Source organism: Phalangium opilio, unplaced genomic scaffold (assembly GCF_054372755.1).
Source record: "Phalangium opilio isolate 3A_F unplaced genomic scaffold, DU_Popi_V2 ptg000056l_1, whole genome shotgun sequence".
Taxonomy (NCBI): Eukaryota; Metazoa; Arthropoda; class Arachnida; order Opiliones; family Phalangiidae; genus Phalangium; species Phalangium opilio.
In genome coordinates, this window is record NW_028324175.1 from 3,849,370 (window position 1) to 3,870,860 (window position 21,491).

The 21,491-nt window shown below is 48.4% G+C and overlaps 5 non-coding genes across 5 annotated transcripts; all 5 read right to left on the bottom strand.

The window, feature by feature from the left end:
• Positions 1-40: 40 nt before the first annotated feature.
• On the bottom strand, positions 41-113 carry TRNAT-GGU (transfer RNA threonine (anticodon GGU)). Its single transcript has one exon. It is a non-coding gene; the product is annotated as a tRNA-Thr (tRNA).
• An 11,100-nt stretch (positions 114-11,213) lies between these two features.
• Positions 11,214-11,286, bottom strand: TRNAY-GUA (transfer RNA tyrosine (anticodon GUA)). Its single transcript has one exon. It is a non-coding gene; the product is annotated as a tRNA-Tyr (tRNA).
• A 956-nt stretch (positions 11,287-12,242) lies between these two features.
• TRNAS-GCU (transfer RNA serine (anticodon GCU)) lies at positions 12,243-12,315 on the bottom strand. Its single transcript has one exon. It is a non-coding gene; the product is annotated as a tRNA-Ser (tRNA).
• Positions 12,316-13,710: 1,395 nt separating this feature from the next.
• Positions 13,711-13,783, bottom strand: TRNAT-GGU (transfer RNA threonine (anticodon GGU)). Its single transcript has one exon. It is a non-coding gene; the product is annotated as a tRNA-Thr (tRNA).
• A 7,125-nt stretch (positions 13,784-20,908) lies between these two features.
• Positions 20,909-20,981, bottom strand: TRNAY-GUA (transfer RNA tyrosine (anticodon GUA)). Its single transcript has one exon. It is a non-coding gene; the product is annotated as a tRNA-Tyr (tRNA).
• Positions 20,982-21,491: the final 510 nt, after the last annotated feature.

Here is a 21,491-nt window from a genome sequence, read left to right on the forward strand (position 1 = left end):
AACCTTGACTTTTAACGTCACATCTGAGACCTCACAACACCGCTCCCGGATGGGCTCGAACCACCAACCTATTGGTTACCAGCCGAACGTGCTAACCATTGCGCCACGGAAGCCCAAAAATTAAATGGTCGCCAGGTATTGTGGAAAAATTTTGGCTTTCTACGTTACATTTGAGATCACACAACACCGCTCCCGGGTGGGCTCGAACCACCAACCTATTGGTTAACAGCCGAACGCGCTAACCATTGCGCCAAGGAAGCCCAAAATTTAAATGCTCGTCAGGTATTGTGTAAAAACCTTGACTTTTTACGTCACTTCTGAGACCTCACAACACCGCTCCCGGATGGGCTCGAACCACCAACCTATTGGTTAACAGCCGAACGCGCTAACCATTGCGCCACGGAAGCCCAAAAGTTCAATATTCGTCAGGTATTGTGGAAAAACTCTGACATTTTATGTTACATCTGAGACGTCACAACACCGCTCCCGGAAGGGCTCAAACCACCAGTCTTTTGAGTAGCAGCTGAACGCGCTAACCATTGCGCCACGGAAGCCCAAAAATTAAATGGTCGTCCGGTATTGTGGAAAAACCTGGACTTTTTACGTAACATCTGAGACCTCATAGCACCGCTCCCGGGTGTGCTCGAACCACCAACCTTTCTGTTAACAGCCGAACGCGCTAACGATTGCGCCACGGAAGCCCCTGAAATTAAATGGTCGTCCGGTATTGTGGAAAAACTTGGACTTTTTACGTCACATCTGAGACGTCACAACACCGCTCCCGGATGGGCTCGAACCACCAACCTATTGGTTAACAGCCGAACGCGCTAACCATTGAGCCACGGAAGCTCAGAAATTAAATGGTTTTCACGTATTGCGGAAAAGTTTTGACTTTTTACGCTACATCTGAGACCCCACAACACCTCTCTCGGGTGGGCTCGAACCTTCAACCTTTCGATTAACAGCTGAACGCGCTAATCATTGCGCCACGGAAGCCCAAAAATTAAATGGTCGTCAGGTACTGTGGAAAAACATTGGCTTTCTACGTTACGTTTGAGATCCCACAACACCGCGCCCGGGTGGGCTCGAACCACCAACCTAATGGTTAACAGCCGAACGCCCTAACCATTGCGCCACGGAAGCCCAAAAATTAAATGATCGTCAGGTATTGTGGAAAAACTTTGGCTTTCTACGTTACATTTGAGATCCCACAACGCCGCTCCCGGGTGGGTTCGAACCACCAACCTATTGGTTAACAGCCGAACGCGCTAACCATTGAGCCACGGAGGCTCAGAAATTAAATGGTTGTCACGTATTGTGGAAACGTTTTGACTTTTAACGCTACATCTGAGACCCCACAACACCTCTCCCGGGTGGGCTCGAACCACCAACCTTCCGGTTAACAGCCGAACGCGCTAACCATTGCGCCATGGAAGCCCAAAAATTAAATGTTCGTCAGGTATTGTGGAAAAACCTTGACTTTTTACGTCACATCTGAGACCTCACAACACCGCTCCCGGATGGGCTCGAACAACAAACCTATTGGTTAACAGCCGAACGCGCTAACCACTGAGCCACGGAAGCTCAGAAATTAAATGGTCGTCTCGTATTGTGGAAAAACTTTGGCTTTCTACGTTACATTTGAGATCCCACAACACCGCTCCCGGGTGGGTTCGAACCACCAACCTATTGGTTAACAGCCGAACGCGTTAACCATTGCGCCACGGAAGCCCAAAAATTAAATGGTCGTCAGGTATTGTGGAAAAACTTTGGCTTTCTACGTTACGTTTGAGATCCCACAACGCCGCTCCCGGGTGGGCTCGAACCACTAACCTATTTGTTAACTCCTGAACGCGCTAACCATTGCGCCACGGAAGCCCATAAATTAAATGCTCGTCAGGTATTGTGGAAAAACCTTGACTTTTTACGTCACATCTGAGACCTCACAACACCGCTCCCGGATGGGCTCGAACCACCAACCTATTGGTTAACAGCCGAAAGCGCTAACCATTGAGCCACGGAAGCTCAGAAATGAAATGGTTGTCACGTATTGTGGAAACGTTTTGACTTTTTACGCTACATCTGAGACCCCACAACACCTCTCCCGGGTGGGCTCGAACCTTCAACCTTTCGATTAACAGCTGAACGCGCTAATCATTGCGCCACGGAAGCCCAAAAATTAAATGGTCGTCAGGTATTGTGGAAAAACTTTGGCTTTCTACGTTACATTTGAGATCACACAACACCGCTCCCGGATGGGCTCGAACCAGCAACCTATTGGTTTACAGCCGAACGCGCTAACCATTGAGCCACGGAAGCCCAAAAATTAAATGGTCGTCAGGTATTGTGGAAAAACTTTGGCTTTCTACGTCACATCTGAGACCTCACAACACCGCTCCCGGATGAGCTCGAACCAACAACCTATTGGTTAACAGCCGAACGCGCTAACCATTGAGCCACGGAAGCCCAAAAATTAAATGTTCGTCAGGTATTGTGAAAAACTCTGACATTTTACGTTACATCTGAGACCTCACAACACCGCATCCCGGATGGGCTCGAACCACAAACCTATTGGTTAAAAGCCGAACGCGCTAACCATTGCGCCACGGAAGCCCAAAAATTAAATGGTCGTCAGGTGTTGTGGAAAAAACCTTGGCTTTTTACGTCACATCTGAGACGTCACAACACCTATTCCGGTTGGGCTCGAACCACCAACCTTTCGGTTAACAGCCGAACGCGCTAACCATTGCGCCACGGAAGCCCAAAATTTAAATGGTCGTCAGGTATTGTGGCATAACTTTGGCTTTCTACGTTACATTTGAGATCCCACACCACCGCTCCCGGGTGGGCTCGAACCACCAACCTATTGGTTAACAGCCGAACGCGCTAACCATTGAGCCACGGAAGCTCAGAAATTAAATGGTTGTCACGTATTGTGGATAAGTTATGACTTATTACGTTACATCTGAGACTCTACAACACCGCTCTCGGTTGGGCTCGAACCACCAACCTTTCGGTTAACAGCCGAACGCGCTAACCATTGCGCCAAGGAAGCCCAAAAAATAAATGGTTGTCACGTATTGTGGAAAAACTTTGGCTTTCTACGTTACATTTGAGATCCCACAACACCGCTCCCGGGTGGGCTCGAACCACCAACCTATTTGTTAACAGCCGAACGCGTTAACCATTGCGCCACGGAAGCCCAAAAATTAAATGGTCGTCAGGTATTGTGGAAAAACTTTGGCTTTCTACGTTACGTTTGAGATCCCACAACGCCGCTCCCGGGTGGGCTCGAACCACTAACCTATTTGTTAACTGCTGAACGCGCTAACCATTGCGCCACGGAAGCCCAAAAATTAAATGCTCGTCAGGTATTGTGTAAAAACCTTTACTTTTTACGTCACTTCTGAGACCTCACAACACCGCTCCCGGATGGGCTCGAACCACCAACCTATTGGTTAACAGCCGAACGCGCTAACCATTGCGCCACGGAAGCCCAAAAGTTCAATATTCGTCAGGTATTGTGGAAAAACTCTGACATTTTATGTTACATCTGAGACGTCACAACACCGCTCCCGGAAGGGCTCAAACCACCAGTCTTTTGAATAGCAGCTGAACGCGCTAACCATTGCGCCACGGAGGCCCAAAAATTAAATGGTCGTCCGGTATTGTGGAAAAACCTGGACTTTTACGTAACATCTGAGACCTCATAGCACCGCTCCCGGGTGTGCTCGAACCACCAACCTTTCTGTTAACAGCCGAACGCGCTAACGATTGCGCCACGGAAGCCCCTGAAATTAAATGGTCGTCCGGTATTGTGGAAAAACTTGGACTTTTTACGTCACATCTGAGACGTCACAACACCGCTCCCGGATGGGCTCGAACCACCAACCTATTGGTTAACAGCCGAACGCGCTAACCATTGAGCCACGGAAGCTCAGAAATTAAATGGTTTTCACGTATTGCGGAAAAGTTTTGACTTTTTACGCTACATCTGAGACCCCACAACACCTCTCTCGGGTGGGCTCGAACCTTCAACCTTTCGATTAACAGCTGAACGCGCTAATCATTGCGCCACGGAAGCCCAAAAATTAAATGGTCGTCAGGTATTGTGGAAAAACATTGGCTTTCTACGTTACGTTTGAGATCCCACAACACCGCGCCCGGGTGGGCTCGAACCCACCAACCTAATGGTTAACAGCCGAACGCCCTAACCATTGCGCCACGGAAGCCCAAAAATTAAATGTTCGTCAGGTATTGTGAAAAACTCTGACATTTTACGTTACATCTGAGACCTCACAACACCGCATCCCGGATGGGCTCGAACCACAAACCTATTGGTTAAAAGCCGAACGCGCTAACCATTGCGCCACGGAAGCCCAAAAATTAAATGGTCGTCAGGTGTTGTGGAAAAAACCTTGGCTTTTTACGTCACATATGAGACGTCACAACACCTATTCCGGTTGGGCTCGAACCACCAACCTTTCGGTTAACAGCCGAACGCGCTAACCATTGCGCCACGGAAGCCCAAAATTTAAATGGTCGTCAGGTATTGTGGCATAACTTTGGCTTTCTACGTTACATTTGAGATCCCACACCACCGCTCCCGGGTGGGCTCGAACCACCAACCTATTGGTTAACAGCCGAACGCGCTAACCATTGAGCCACGGAAGCTCAGAAATTAAATGGTTGTCACGTATTGTGGATAAGTTATGACTTATTACGTTACATCTGAGACTCTACAACACCGCTCTCGGTTGGGCTCGAACCACCAACCTTTCGGTTAACAGCCGAACGCGCTAACCATTGCGCCAAGGAAGCCCAAAAAATAAATGGTTGTCACATATTGTGGAAAAACTTTGGCTTTCTACGTTACATTTGAGATCCCACAACACCGCTCCCGGGTGGGCTCGAACCACCAACCTATTTGTTAACAGCCGAACGCGTTAACCATTGCGCCACGGAAGCCCAAAAATTAAATGGTCGTCAGGTATTGTGGAAAAACTTTGGCTTTCTACGTTACGTTTGAGATCCCACAACGCCGCTCCCGGGTGGGCTCGAACCACTAACCTATTTGTTAACTGCTGAACGCGCTAACCATTGCGCCACGGAAGCCCAAAAATTAAATGCTCGTCAGGTATTGTGTAAAAACCTTGACTTTTTACGTCACTTCTGAGACCTCACAACACCGCTCCCGGATGGGCTCGAACCACCAACCTATTGGTTAACAGCCGAACGCGCTAACCATTGCGCCACGGAAGCCCAAAAGTTCAATATTCGTCAGGTATTGTGGAAAAACTCTGACATTTTATGTTACATCTGAGACGTCACAACACCGCTCCCGGAAGGGCTCAAACCACCAGTCTTTTGAATAGCAGCTGAACGCGCTAACCATTGCGCCACGGAAGCCCAAAAATTAAATGGTCGTCCGGTATTGTGGAAAAACCTGGACTTTTACGTAACATCTGAGACCTCATAGCACCGCTCCCGGGTGTGCTCGAACCACCAACCTTTCTGTTAACAGCCGAACGCGCTAATCATTGCGCCACGGAAGCCCAAAAATTAAATGGTCGTCAGGTATTGTGGAAAAACATTGGCTTTCTACGTTGCGTTTGAGATCCCACAACGCCGCTCCCGGGTGGGCTCGAACCACTAACCTATTGGTTAACAGCCGAACGCGCTAACCATTGAGCAACGGAGGCTCAGAAATTAAATGGTTGTCACGTATTGTGGAAACGTTTTGACTTTTAACGCTACATCTGAGACCCCACAACACCTCTCTCGGGTGGGCTCGAACCTTCAACCTTTCGATTAACAGCTGAACGCGCTAATCATTGCGCCACGGAAGCCCAAAAATTAAATGTACGTCAGGTATTGTGGAAAAACATTGGCTTTCTACGTTACGTTTGAGATCCCACAACACCGCGCCCGGGTGGGCTCGAACCACCAACCTAATGGTTAACAGCCGAACGCCCTAACCATTGCGCCACGGAAGCCCAAAAATTAAATGTTCGTCAGGTATTGTGAAAAACTCTGACATTTTACGTTACATCTGAGACCTCACAACACCGCATCCCGGATGGGCTCGAACCACAAACCTATTGGTTAAAAGCCGAACGCGCTAACCATTGCGCCACGGAAGCCCAAAAATTAAATGGTCGTCCGGTATTGTGGAAAAACCTGGACTTTTACGTAACATCTGAGACCTCATAGCACCGCTCCCGGGTGTGCTCGAACCACCAACCTTTCTGTTAACAGCCGAACGCGCTAATCATTGCGCCACGGAAGCCCAAAAATTAAATGGTCGTCAGGTATTGTGGAAAAACATTGGCTTTCTACGTTGCGTTTGAGATCCCACAACGCCGCTCCCGGGTGGGCTCGAACCACTAACCTATTGGTTAACAGCCGAACGCGCTAACCATTGAGCAACGGAGGCTCAGAAATTAAATGGTTGTCACGTATTGTGGAAACGTTTTGACTTTTAACGCTACATCTGAGACCCCACAACACCTCTCTCGGGTGGGCTCGAACCTTCAACCTTTCGATTAACAGCTGAACGCGCTAATCATTGCGCCACGGAAGCCCAAAAATTAAATGGTCGTCAGGTATTGTGGAAAAACATTGGCTTTCTACGTTACGTTTGAGATCCCACAACACCGCGCCCGGGTGGGCTCGAACCACCAACCTAATGGTTAACAGCCGAACGCCCTAACCATTGCGCCACGGAAGCCCAAAAATTAAATGGTCGTCAGGTATTGTGGAAAAACATTGGCTTTCTACGTTACGTTTGAGATCCCACAACACCGCGCCCGGGTGGGCTCGAACCACCAACCTAATGGTTAACAGCCGAACGCCCTAACCATTGCGCCACGGAAGCCCAAAAATTAAATGTTCGTCAGGTATTGTGGAAAAACCTTGACTTTTTACGTCACATCTGAGACCTCACAACACCGCTCCCGGATGGGCTCGAACAACCAACCCATTGGTTAACAGCCGAACGCGCTAACCATTGAGCCACGGAAGCTCAGAAATTAAATGGTCGTCTCGTATTGTGGAAAAACTTTGGCTTTCTACGTTACATTTGAGATCCCACAACACCGCTCCCGGGTGGGCTCGAACCACCAACCAATTGGTTAACAGCCGAACGCGTTAACCATTGCGCCACGGAAGCCCAAAAATTAAATGGTCGTCAGGTATTGTGGAAAAACTTTGGCTTTCTACGTTACGTTTGGGATCCCACAACGCCGCTCCCGGGTGGGCTCGAACCACTAACCTATTTGTTAACTGCTGAACGCGCTAACCATTGCGCCACGGAGGCCCAAAAATTAAATGCTCGTCAGGTATTGTGGAAAAACCTTGACTTTTTACGTCACATCTGAGACCTCACAACACCGCTCCCGGATGGGCTCGAACCACCACCCTATTGGTTAACAGCCGAAAGCGCTAACCATTGAGCCACGGAAGCTCAGAAATTAAATGGTTGTCACGTATTGTGGAAAAGTTTTGACTTTTTACGCTACATCTGAGACCCCACGACACCTCTCCCGGGTGGGCTCGAACCTTCAACCTTTCGATTAACAGCTGAACGCGCTAATCATTGCGCCACGGAAGCCCAAAAATTAAATGGTCGTCAGGTATTGTGGAAAAACTTTGGCTTTCTACGTTACATTTGAGATCATACAACACCGCTCCCGGATGGGCTCGAACCACCAACCTATTGGTTAACAGCCGAACGCGCTAACCATTGAGCCACGGAAGCCCAAAAATTAAATGGTCGTCAGGTATTGTGGAAAAACTTTGGCTTTCTACGTCACATCTGAGACCTCACAACACCGCTCCCGGATGAGCTCGAACCACCAACCTATTGGTTAACAGCCGAACGCGCTAACCATTGAGCCACGGAAACCCAAAAATTAAATGTTCGTCAGGTATTGTGAAAAACTCTGACATTTTACGTTACATCTGAGACCTCACAACACCGCATCCCGGATGGGCTCGAACCACAAACCTATTGGTTAACAGCCGAACGCGCTAATCATTGAGCCACGGAAGCCCAGAAATTAAATGGTTGTCACGTATTGTGGAAAAGTTTTGACTTTTTACGCTACATCTGAGACCCCACAACACCTCTCCCGGGTGGGCTCGTACCTTCAACCTTTCGATTAACAGCTGAACGCGCTAATCATTGCGCCACGGAAGCCCAAAAATTAAATGGTCGTCAGGTATTGTGGAAAAACATTGGCTTTCTACGTTGCGTTTGAGATCCCACAACGCCGCTCCCGGGTGGGCTCGAACCACTAACCTATTGGTTAACAGCCGAACGCGCTAACCATTGAGCAACGGAGGCTCAGAAATTAAATGGTTGTCACGTATTGTGGAAACGTTTTGACTTTTAACGCTACATCTGAGACCCCACAACACCTCTCTCGGGTGGGCTCGAACCTTCAACCTTTCGATTAACAGCTGAACGCGCTAATCATTGCGCCACGGAAGCCCAAAAATTAAATGGTCGTCAGGTATTGTGGAAAAACATTGGCTTTCTACGTTACGTTTGAGATCCCACAACACCGCGCCCGGGTGGGCTCGAACCACCAACCTAATGGTTAACAGCCGAACGCCCTAACCATTGCGCCACGGAAGCCCAAAAATTAAATGGTCGTCAGGTATTGTGGAAAAACATTGGCTTTCTACGTTACGTTTGAGATCCCACAACACCGCGCCCGGGTGGGCTCGAACCACCAACCTAATGGTTAACAGCCGAACGCCCTAACCATTGCGCCACGGAAGCCCAAAAATTAAATGTTCGTCAGGTATTGTGGAAAAACCTTGACTTTTTACGTCACATCTGAGACCTCACAACACCGCTCCCGGATGGGCTCGAACAACCAACCCATTGGTTAACAGCCGAACGCGCTAACCATTGAGCCACGGAAGCTCAGAAATTAAATGGTCGTCTCGTATTGTGGAAAAACTTTGGCTTTCTACGTTACATTTGAGATCCCACAACACCGCTCCCGGGTGGGCTCGAACCACCAACCAATTGGTTAACAGCCGAACGCGTTAACCATTGCGCCACGGAAGCCCAAAAATTAAATGGTCGTCAGGTATTGTGGAAAAACTTTGGCTTTCTACGTTACGTTTGGGATCCCACAACGCCGCTCCCGGGTGGGCTCGAACCACTAACCTATTTGTTAACTGCTGAACGCGCTAACCATTGCGCCACGGAGGCCCAAAAATTAAATGCTCGTCAGGTATTGTGGAAAAACCTTGACTTTTTACGTCACATCTGAGACCTCACAACACCGCTCCCGGATGGGCTCGAACCACCACCCTATTGGTTAACAGCCGAAAGCGCTAACCATTGAGCCACGGAAGCTCAGAAATTAAATGGTTGTCACGTATTGTGGAAAAGTTTTGACTTTTTACGCTACATCTGAGACCCCACGACACCTCTCCCGGGTGGGCTCGAACCTTCAACCTTTCGATTAACAGCTGAACGCGCTAATCATTGCGCCACGGAAGCCCAAAAATTAAATGGTCGTCAGGTATTGTGGAAAAACTTTGGCTTTCTACGTTACATTTGAGATCATACAACACCGCTCCCGGATGGGCTCGAACCACCAACCTATTGGTTAACAGCCGAACGCGCTAACCATTGAGCCACGGAAGCCCAAAAATTAAATGGTCGTCAGGTATTGTGGAAAAACTTTGGCTTTCTACGTCACATCTGAGACCTCACAACACCGCTCCCGGATGAGCTCGAACCACCAACCTATTGGTTAACAGCCGAACGCGCTAACCATTGAGCCACGGAAACCCAAAAATTAAATGTTCGTCAGGTATTGTGAAAAACTCTGACATTTTACGTTACATCTGAGACCTCACAACACCGCATCCCGGATGGGCTCGAACCACAAACCTATTGGTTAACAGCCGAACGCGCTAATCATTGAGCCACGGAAGCCCAGAAATTAAATGGTTGTCACGTATTGTGGAAAAGTTTTGACTTTTTACGCTACATCTGAGACCCCACAACACCTCTCCCGGGTGGGCTCGTACCACCAACCTCTCGATTAACAGCTGAACGCGCTAACCATTGCGCCACGGAAGCCCAAAAATTCAATGTTCGACAGGTATTGTGGAAAAACTCTGACATTTTATGTTACATTTGAGACGTCACAACACCGCTCCCGGGAGAGCTCAAACCACCAGTCTTTTGAATAGCAGCTGAACGTGCTAACCGTTGCGCCACGGAAGCCCAAAAGTTAAATGCTCGTCAGGTATTATGTAAAAACCTTGAATTTTTACGTCACATCTGAGACCTCACAACACCGCTCCCGGATGGGGTCGAACCACCAACCTATTGGTTAACAGCCGAACGCGCTAACCATTGCGCCACGGAAGCCCAAAAATTAAATGGTCGTCATTTATTGTGCAAAAACTTTGGCTTTCTACGTTACATTTCAGATCCCACAACACCGCTCCCGGGTGGGCTCGAACCACCAACCTATTGGTTAACAGCCGAACGCGCTAACCATTGAGCCACGGAAGCTCAGAAATTAAGTGGTTGTCAGGTATTGTGGAAAACGTTGACTTTTTACGTCACATCTGAGACCTCACAACACCGCTCCCGGATGGGCTCGAACCACCAACCTATTGCTTAACAGCCGAACGCGCTAACCATTGCGCCACGGAAGCCCAAAACCTAAATGCTCGTCAGGTATTGTGCAAAAAACTTGACTTTTTACGTCACATCTGAGACCTCACAACACCGCTCCCGGATGGGCTCGAACCACCAACCTATTGGTTAACAGCCGAACGCGCTAACCATTGCGCCACGGAAGCCCAAAAATTAAATGCTCGTCAGGTATTGTGGAAAAACCTTGACTTTTTACGTCACATCTGAGACCTCACAACACCGCTCCCGGATGGGCTCGAACCACCAACCTATTGGTTAACAGCCGAAAGCGCTAATCATTGAGCCACGGAAGCCCATAAATTAAATGGTTGTCACGTATTGTGGAAAAGTTTTGACTTTTTACGCTACATCTGAGACCCCACAACACCTCTCCCGGGTGGGCTCGAACCTTCAACCTTTCGATTAACAGCTGAACGCGCTAATCATTGCGCCACGGAAGCCCAAAAATTAAATGGTCGTCAGGTATTGTGGAAAAACTTTGGCTTTCTACGTTACATTTGAGATCACACAACACCGCTCCCGGATGGGCTCGAACCACCAACCTATTGGTTTACAGCCGAACGCGCTAACCATTGAGCCACGGAAGCCCAAAAATTAAATGGTCGTCAGGTATTGTGGAAAAACTTTGGCTTTCTACGTCACATCTGAGACCTCACAACACCGCTCCCGGATGAGCTCGAACCAACAACCTATTGGTTAACAGCCGAACGCGCTAACCATTGAGCCACGGAAGCCCAAAAATTAAATGGTCGTCAGGTATTGTGGAAAAACTTTGGCTTTCTACGTCACATCTGAGACCCCACAACACCTCTCCCGGGTGGGCTCGAACCACCAACCTTTCGATTAACAGCTGAACGCGCTAACCATTGCGCCACGGAATCCCAAAAATTAAATGCTCGTCAGGTATTGTGTAAAAACCTTGACTTTTTACGTCACATCTGAGACCTCACAACACCGCTCCCGGATGGGCTATAACCACCAACCTATTGGTTAACAGCCGAACGCGCTAACCATTGCGCCACGGAAGCCCAAAAGTTAAATACTCGTCAGGTATTGTGTAAAAACCTTGACTTCTTACGTCACATCTGAGACCTCACAACACCGCTCCCGGATGGGCTCGAACCACCAACCTATTGGGTAACAGCCGAACGCGCTAACCATAGCGCCAAGGAAGCCCAAAAGTTCAATGCTCGTCAGGTATTGTGTAAAAACCTTGACTTTTTACGTCACATCTGAGACCTCACAACACCGCTCCCGGATGGGCTCGAACCACCAACCTATTGGTTAACAGCCGAACGCGCTAAACATTGCGCCACGGAAGCCCAAATGTTAAATGCTCGTCAGGTATTGTGTAAAAACCTTGACTTTTTACGTCACATCTGAGACCTCACAACACCGCTCCCGGATGGGCTCGAACCACCAACCTATTGGTTAACAGCCGAACGCGCTAACCATTGCGCCACGGAAGCCCAAAAGTTAAATGCTCGTCAGGTATTGTGTAAAAACCTTGATTTTTTACGTCAAATCTGAGACCTCACAACACCGCTCCCGGATGGGGTCGAACCACCAACCTATTGGTTAGCAGCCGAACGCGCTAACCATTGCGCCACGGAAGCCCAAAAATTAAATGGTCGTCATTTATTGTGCAAAAACTTTGGCTTTCTACGTCACATCTGAGACCTCACAACACCGCTCCCGGATGAGCTCGAACCACCAACCTATTGGTTAACAGCCGAACGCGCTAACCATTGAGCCACGAAAGCCCAAAAATTAAATGGTCGTCAGGTATTGTGGAAAAACTTTGGCTTTCTACGTCACATCTGAGACCTCACAACACCGCTCCCGGATGAGCTCGAACCACCAACCTATTGGTTAACAGCCGAACGCGCTAACCATTGAGCCACGGAAGCCCAAAAATTAAATGGTCGTCAGGTATTGTGGAAAAACTTTGGCTTTCTACGTCACATCTGAGACCTCACAACACCGCTCCCGGATGAGCTCGAACCACCAACCTATTGGTTAACAGCCGAACGCGCTAACCATTGAGCCACGGAAGCTCAGAAATTAAATGATTGTCACGTATTGTGGATAAGTTTTGACTTTTTACGCTACATATGAGACCCCACAACACCTCTCCCGGGTGGGCTCGAACCTTCAACCTTTCGATTAACAGCTGAACGCGCTAATCATTGCGCCACGGAAGCCCAAAAATTAAATGTTCTTCAGGTATTGTGAAAAACTCAGACATTTTACGTTACATCTGAGACCTCACAACACCGCATCCCGGATTGGCTCGAACCACAAACCTATTGGTTAACAGCCGAACGCGCTAATCATTGAGCCACGGAAGCCCAGAAATTAAATGGTTGTCACGTATTGTGGAAAAGTTTTCACTTTTTACGCTACATCTGAGACCCCACAACACCTCTCCCGGGTGGGCTCGAACCTTCAACCTTTCGATTAACAGCTGAACGCGCTAACCATTGCGCCACGGAAGCCCAAAAATTCAATGTTCGACAGGTATTGTGGAAAAACTCTGACATTTTATGTTACATTTGAGACGTCACAACACCGCTCCCGGGAGAGCTCAAACCACCAGTCTTTTGAATAGCAGCTGAACGCGCTAACCATTGCGCCACGGAAGCCCAAAAATTAAATGGTCGTCAGGTATTGTGGAAAAACTTTGGCTTTCTACGTTACATTTGAGATCACACAACACCGCTCCCGGGTGGGCTCGAACCACCAACCTATTGGTTAACAGCCGAGCGCGCTAACCATTGCGCCACGGAAGCCCAAAAGTTAAATGCTCGTCATTTATTGTGCAAAAACTTTGGCTTTCTACGTTACATTTCAGATCCCACAACACCGCTCCCGGGTGGGCTCGAACCACCAACTATTGGTTAACAGCCGAACGCGCTAACCATTGAGCCACGGAAGCTCAGAAATTAAATGGTTGTCAGGTATTGTGGAAAACCTTGACTTTTAACGTCACATCTGAGACCTCACAACACCGCTCCCGGATGGGCTCGAACCACCAACCTATTGGTTACCAGCCGAACGTGCTAACCATTGCGCCACGGAAGCCCAAAAATTAAATGGTCGCCAGGTATTGTGGAAAAATTTTGGCTTTCTACGTTACATTTGAGATCACACAACACCGCTCCCGGGTGGGCTCGAACCACCAACCTATTGGTTAACAGCCGAACGCACTAACCATTGCGCCAAGGAAGCCCAAAATTTAAATGCTCGTCAGGTATTGTGTAAAAACCTTGACTTTTTACGTCACTTCTGAGACCTCACAACACCGCTCCCGGATGGGCTCGAACCACCAACCTATTGGTTAACAGCCGAACGCGCTAACCATTGCGCCACGGAAGCCCAAAAGTTCAATATTCGTCAGGTATTGTGGAAAAACTCTGACATTTTATGTTACATCTGAGACGTCACAACACCGCTCCCGGAAGGGCTCAAACCACCAGTCTTTTGAGTAGCAGCTGAACGCGCTAACCATTGCGCCACGGAAGCCCAAAAATTAAATGGTCGTCCGGTATTGTGGAAAAACCTGGACTTTTTACGTAACATCTGAGACCTCATAGCACCGCTCCCGGGTGTGCTCGAACCACCAACCTTTCTGTTAACAGCCGAACGCGCTAACGATTGCGCCACGGAAGCCCCTGAAATTAAATGGTCGTCCGGTATTGTGGAAAAACCTGGACTTTTTACGTCACATCTGAGACGTCACAACACCGCTCCCGGATGGGCTCGAACCACCAACCTATTGGTTAACAGCCGAACGCGCTAACCATTGAGCCACGGAAGCTCAGAAATTAAATGGTTTTCACGTATTGCGGAAAAGTTTTGACTTTTTACGCTACATCTGAGACCCCACAACACCTCTCTCGGGTGGGCTCGAACCTTCAACCTTTCGATTAACAGCTGAACGCGCTAATCATTGCGCCACGGAAGCCCAAAAATTAAATGGTCGTCAGGTACTGTGGAAAAACATTGGCTTTCTACGTTACGTTTGAGATCCCACAACACCGCGCCCGGGTGGGCTCGAACCACCAACCTAATGGTTAACAGCCGAACGCCCTAACCATTGCGCCACGGAAGCCCAAAAATTAAATGATCGTCAGGTATTGTGGAAAAACTTTGGCTTTCTACGTTACATTTGAGATCCCACAACGCCGCTCCCGGGTGGGTTCGAACCACCAACCTATTGGTTAACAGCCGAACGCGCTAACCATTGAGCCACAGAGGCTCAGAAATTAAATGGTTGTCACGTATTGTGGAAACGTTTTGACTTTTAACGCTACATCTGAGACCCCACAACACCTCTCCCGGGTGGGCTCGAACCACCAACCTTCCGGTTAACAGCCGAACGCGCTAACCATTGCGCCATGGAAGCCCAAAAATTAAATGTTCGTCAGGTATTGTGGAAAAACCTTGACTTTTTACGTCACATCTGAGACCTCACAACACCGCTCCCGGATGGGCTCGAACAACAAACCTATTGGTTAACAGCCGAACGCGCTAACCACTGAGCCACGGAAGCTCAGAAATTAAATGGTCGTCTCGTATTGTGGAAAAACTTTGGCTTTCTACGTTACATTTGAGATCCCACAACACCGCTCCCGGGTGGGTTCGAACCACCAACCTATTGGTTAACAGCCGAACGCGTTAACCATTGCGCCACGGAAGCCCAAAAATTAAATGGTCGTCAGGTATTGTGGAAAAACTTTGGCTTTCTACGTTACGTTTGAGATCCCACAACGCCGCTCCCGGGTGGGCTCGAACCACTAACCTATTTGTTAACTCCTGAACGCGCTAACCATTGCGCCACGGAAGCCCAAAAATTAAATGCTCGTCAGGTATTGTGGAAAAACCTTGACTTTTTACGTCACATCTGAGACCTCACAACACCGCTCCCGGATGGGCTCGAACCACCAACCTATTGGTTAACAGCCGAAAGCGCTAATCATTGAGCCACGGAAGCCCATAAATTAAATGGTTGTCACGTATTGTGGAAAAGTTTTGACTTTTTACGCTACATCTGAGACCCCACAACACCTCTCCCGGGTGGGCTCGTACCACCAACCTCTCGATTAACAGCTGAACGCGCTAACCATTGCGCCACGGAAGCCCAAAAATTCAATGTTCGACAGGTATTGTGGAAAAACTCTGACATTTTATGTTACATTTGAGACGTCACAACACCGCTCCCGGGAGAGCTCAAACCACCAGTCTTTTGAATAGCAGCTGAACGCGCTAACCATTGCGCCACGGAAGCCCAAAAGTTAAATGCTCGTCAGGTATTATGTAAAAACCTTGACTTTTTACGTCACATCTGAGACCTCACAACACCGCTCCCGGATGTGGTCGAACCACCAACCTATTGGTTAACTGCCGAACGCGCTAACCATTGCGCCACGGAAGCCCAAAAATTAAATGGTCGTCATTTATTGTGCAAAAACTTTGGCTTTCTACGTTACATTTCAGATCCCACAACACCGCTCCCGGGTGGGCTCGAACCACCAACCTATTGGTTAACAGCCGAACGCGCTAACCATTGAGCCACGGAAGCTCAGAAATTAAATGGTTGTCAGGTATTGTGGAAAACCTTGACTTTTTACGTCACATCTGAGACCTCACAACACCGCTCCCGGATGGGCTCGAACCACCAACCTATTGCTTAACAGCCGAACGCGCTAACCATTGCGCCACGGAAGCCCAAAACCTAAATGCTCGTCAGGTATTGTGCAAAAAACTTGACTTTTTACGTCACATCTGAGACCTCACAACACCGCTCCCGGATGGGCTCGAACCACCAACCTATTGGTTAACAGCCGAACGCGCTAACCATTGAGCCACGGAAGCTCAGAAATTAAATGGTTGTCAGGTGTTGTGGAAAAACTTTGGCTTTCTACGTTACATTTGAGACCCCACAACACCTCTCCCGGGTGGGCTCGAACCACCAACCTATTGGGTAACAGCCGAACGCGCTAACCATTGCGCCAAGGAAGCCCAAAAGTTTATTGCTCGTCAGGTATTGTGTAAAAACCTTGACTTTTTACGTCAAATCTGAGACCTCACAACACCGCTCCCGGATAGGGTCGAACCACCAACCTATTGGTTAGCAGCCGAACGCGCTAACCATTGCGCCACGGAAGCCCAAAAATTAAATGGTCGTCATTTATTGTGCAAAAACTTTGGCTTTCTACGTTACATTTGAGATCACACAACACCGTTCCCGGATGGGCTCGAACCACCAACCTATTGGTTAACAGCCGAACGCGCTAACCATTGAGCCACGGAAGCCCAAAAATTAAATGGTCGTCAGGTATTGTGGAAAAACTTTGGCTTTCTACGTCACATCTGAGACCTCACAACACCGCTCCCGGATGAGCTCGAACCACCAACCTATTGGTTAACAGCCGAACGCGCTAACCATTGAGCCACGGCAGCTCAGAAATTAAATGATTGTCACGTATTGTGGATAAGTTTTGACTTTTTACGCTACATATGAGACCCCACAACACCTCTCCCGGGTGGGCTCGAACCTTCAACCTTTCGATTAACAGCTGAACGTGCTAATCATTGCGCCACGGAAGCCCAAAAATTAAATGTTCGTCAGGTATTGTGAAAAACTCAGACATTTTACGTCACATCTGAGACCTCACAACACCGCTACCGGATGAGCTCGAACCACCAACCTATTGGTTAACAGCCGAACGCGCTAACCATTGAGCCACGGAAGCTCAGAAATTAAATGATTGTCACGTATTGTGGATAAGTTTTGACTTTTTACGCTACATCTGAGACCCCACAACACCTCTCCCGGGTGGGCTCGTACCACCATCCTCTCGATTAACAGCTGAACGCGCTAACCATTGCGCCACAGAAGCCCAAAAATTCAATGTTCGACAGGTATTGTGGAAAAACTCTGACATTTTATGTTACATTTGAGACGTCACAACACCGCTCCCGGGAGAGCTCAAACCACCAGTCTTTTGAATAGCAGCTGAACGCGCTAACCATTGCGCCACGGAAGCCCAAAAATTAAATGGTCGTCAGGTATTGTGGAAAAACTTTGGCTTTCTACGTTACATTTGAGATCACACAACACCGCTCCCGGGTGGGCTCGAACCACCAACCTATTGTTAACAGCCGAGCGCGCTAACCATTGCGCCACGGAAGCCCAAAAGTTAAATGCTCGTCAGGTATTATGTAAAAACCTTGACTTTTTACGTCACATCTGAGACCTCACAACACCGCTCCCGGATGGGGTCGAACCACCAACCTATTGGTTAACAGCCGAACGCGCTAACCATTGCGCCACGGAAGCCCAAAAATTAAATGGTCGTCATTTATTGTGCAAAAACTTTGGCTTTCTACGTTACATTTCAGATCCCACAACACCGCTCCCGGGTGGGCTCGAACCACCAACCTATTAATTAACAGCCGAACGCGCTAACCATTGAGCCACGGAAGCTCAGAAATTAAATGGTTGTCAGGTATTGTGAAAAACCTTGACTTTTAACGTCACATCTGAGACCTCACAACACCGCTCCCGGATGGGCTCGAACCACCAACCTATTGGTTAACAGCCGAACGTGCTAACCATTGCGCCACGGAAGCCCAAAAATTAAATGGTCGTCAGGTATTGTGGAAAAATTTTGGCTTTCTACGTTACATTTGAGATCACACAACACCGCTCCCGGGTGGGCTCGAACCACCAACCTATTGGTTAACAGCCGAACGCGCTAACCATTGCGCCAAGGAAGCCCAAAATTTAAATGCTCGTCAGGTATTGTGTAAAAACCTTGACTTTTTACGTCACATCTGAGACCTCACAACACCGCTCCCGGATGGGCTCGAACCACCAACCTATTGCTTAACAGCCGAACGCGCTAACCATTGCGCCACGGAAGCCCAAAAATTAAATGGTCGTCAGGTATTGTGGAAAAGCTTTGGCTTTCTACGTTACATTTGAGATCACACAACACCGCTCCCGGGTGGGCTCGAACCACCAACCTATTGGTTAACAGCCGAACGCGCTAACCATTGAGCCACGGAAGCTCAGAAATTAAATGATTGTCACGTATTGTGGATAAGTTTTGACTTTTTACGCTACATCTGAGACCCCACAACACCTCTCCCGGGTGGGCTCGTACCACCATCCTCTCGATTAACAGCTGAACGCGCTAACCATTGCGCCACAGAAGCCCAAAAATTCAATGTTCGACAGGTATTGTGGAAAAACTCTGACATTTTATGTTACATTTGAGACGTCACAACACCGCTCCCGGGAGAGCTCAAACCACCAGTCTTTTGAATAGCAGCTGAACGCGCTAACCATTGCGCCACGGAAGCCCAAAAATTAAATGGTCGTCAGGTATTGTGGAAAAACTTTGGCTTTCTACGTTACATTTGAGATCACACAACACCGCTCCCGGGTGGGCTCGAACCACCAACCTATTGTTAACAGCCGAGCGCGCTAACCATTGCGCCACGGAAGCCCAAAAGTTAAATGCTCGTCAGGTATTATGTAAAAACCTTGACTTTTTACGTCACATCTGAGACCTCACAACACCGCTCCCGGATGGGGTCGAACCACCAACCTATTGGTTAACAGCCGAACGCGCTAACCATTGCGCCACGGAAGCCCAAAAATTAAATGGTCGTCATTTATTGTGCAAAAACTTTGGCTTTCTACGTTACATTTCAGATCCCACAACACCGCTCCCGGGTGGGCTCGAACCACCAACCTATTAATTAACAGCCGAACGCGCTAACCATTGAGCCACGGAAGCTCAGAAATTAAATGGTTGTCAGGTATTGTGAAAAACCTTGACTTTTTACGTCACATCTGAGACCTCACAACACCGCTCCCGGATGGGCTCGAACCACCAACCTATTGCTTAACAGCCGAACGCGCTAACCATTGCGCCACGGAAGCCCAAAAATTAAATGGTCGTCAGGTATTGTGGAAAAACTTTGGCTTTCTACGTTACATTTGAGATCACACAACACCGCTCCCGGGTGGGCTCGAACCACCAACCTATTGGTTAACAGCCGAACGCGCTAACCATTGAGCCACGGAAGCTCAGAAATTAAATGATTGTCACGTATTGTGGATAAGTTTTGACTTTTTACGCTACATCTGAGACCCCACAACACCTCTCCCGGGTGGGCTCGTACCACCATCCTCTCGATTAACAGCTGAACGCGCTAACCATTGCGCCACAGAAGCCCAAAAATTCAATGTTCGACAGGTATTGTGGAAAAACCTTGACTTTTTACGTCACATCTGAGACCTCACAACACCGCTCCCGGATGGGCTCGAACAACAAACCTATTGGTTAACAGCCGAACGCGCTAACCACTGAGCCGTGGAAGCTCAGAAATTAAATGTTCGTCAGGTATTGTGGAAAAACCTTGACTTTTTACGTCACATCTGAGACCTCACAACACCGCTCCCGGATGGGCTCGAACAACAAACCTATTGGTTAACAGCCGAACGCGCTAACCACTGAGCCACGGAAGCTCAGAAATTAAATGGTCGTCTCGTATTGTGGAAAAACTTTGGCTTTCTACGTTACATTTGAGATCCCACAACACCGCTCCCGGGTGGGTTCGAACCACCAACCTATTGGTTAACAGCCGAACGCGTTAACCATTGCGCCACGGAAGCCCAAAAATTAAATGGTCGTCAGGTATTGTGGAAAAACTTTGGCTTTCTACGTTACGTTTGAGATCCCACAACGCCGCTCCCGGGTGGGCTCGAACCACTAACCTATTTGTTAACTCCTGAACGCGCTAACCATTGCGCCACGGAAGCCCAAAAATTAAATGCTCGTCAGGTATTGTGGAAAAACCTTGACTTTTTACGTCACATCTGAGACCTCACAACACCGCTCCCGGATGGGCTCGAACCACCAACCTATTGGTTAACAGCCGAAAGCGCTAATCATTGAGCCACGGAAGCCCATAAATTAAATGGTTGTCACGTATTGTGGAAAAGTTTTGACTTTTTACGCTACATCTGAGACCCCACAACACCTCTCCCGGGTGGGCTCGAACCTTCAACCTTTCGATTAACAGCTGAACGCGCTAATCATTGCGCCACGGAAGCCCAAAAATTAAATGGTCGTCAGGTATTGTGGAAAAACTTTGGCTTTCTACGTTACATTTGAGATCACACAACACCGCTCCCGGATGGGCTCGAACCACCAACCTATTGGTTTACAGCCGAACGCGCTAACCATTGAGCCACGGAAGCCCAAAAATTAAATGGTCGTCAGGTATTGTGGAAAAACTTTGGCTTTCTACGTCACATCTGAGACCTCACAACACCGCTCCCGGATGAGCTCGAACCAACAACCTATTGGTTAACAGCCGAACGCGCTAACCATTGAGCCACGGAAGCCCAAAAATTAAATGTTCGTCAGGTATTGTGAAAAACTCTGACATTTTACGTTACATCTGATACCTCACAACACCGCATCCCGGATGGGCTCGAACCACAAACCTATTGGTTAACAGCCGAACGCGCTAATCATTGAGCCACGGAAGCCCATAAATTAAATGGTTGTCACGTATTGTGGAAAAGTTTTGACTTTTTACGCTACATCTGAGACCCCACAACACCTCTCCCGGGTGGGCTCGTACCACCAACCTCTCGATTAACAGCTGAACGCGCTAACCATTGCGCCACGGAAGCCCAAAAATTCAATGTTCGACAGGTATTGTGGAAAAACTCTGACATTTTATGTTACATTTGAGACGTCAC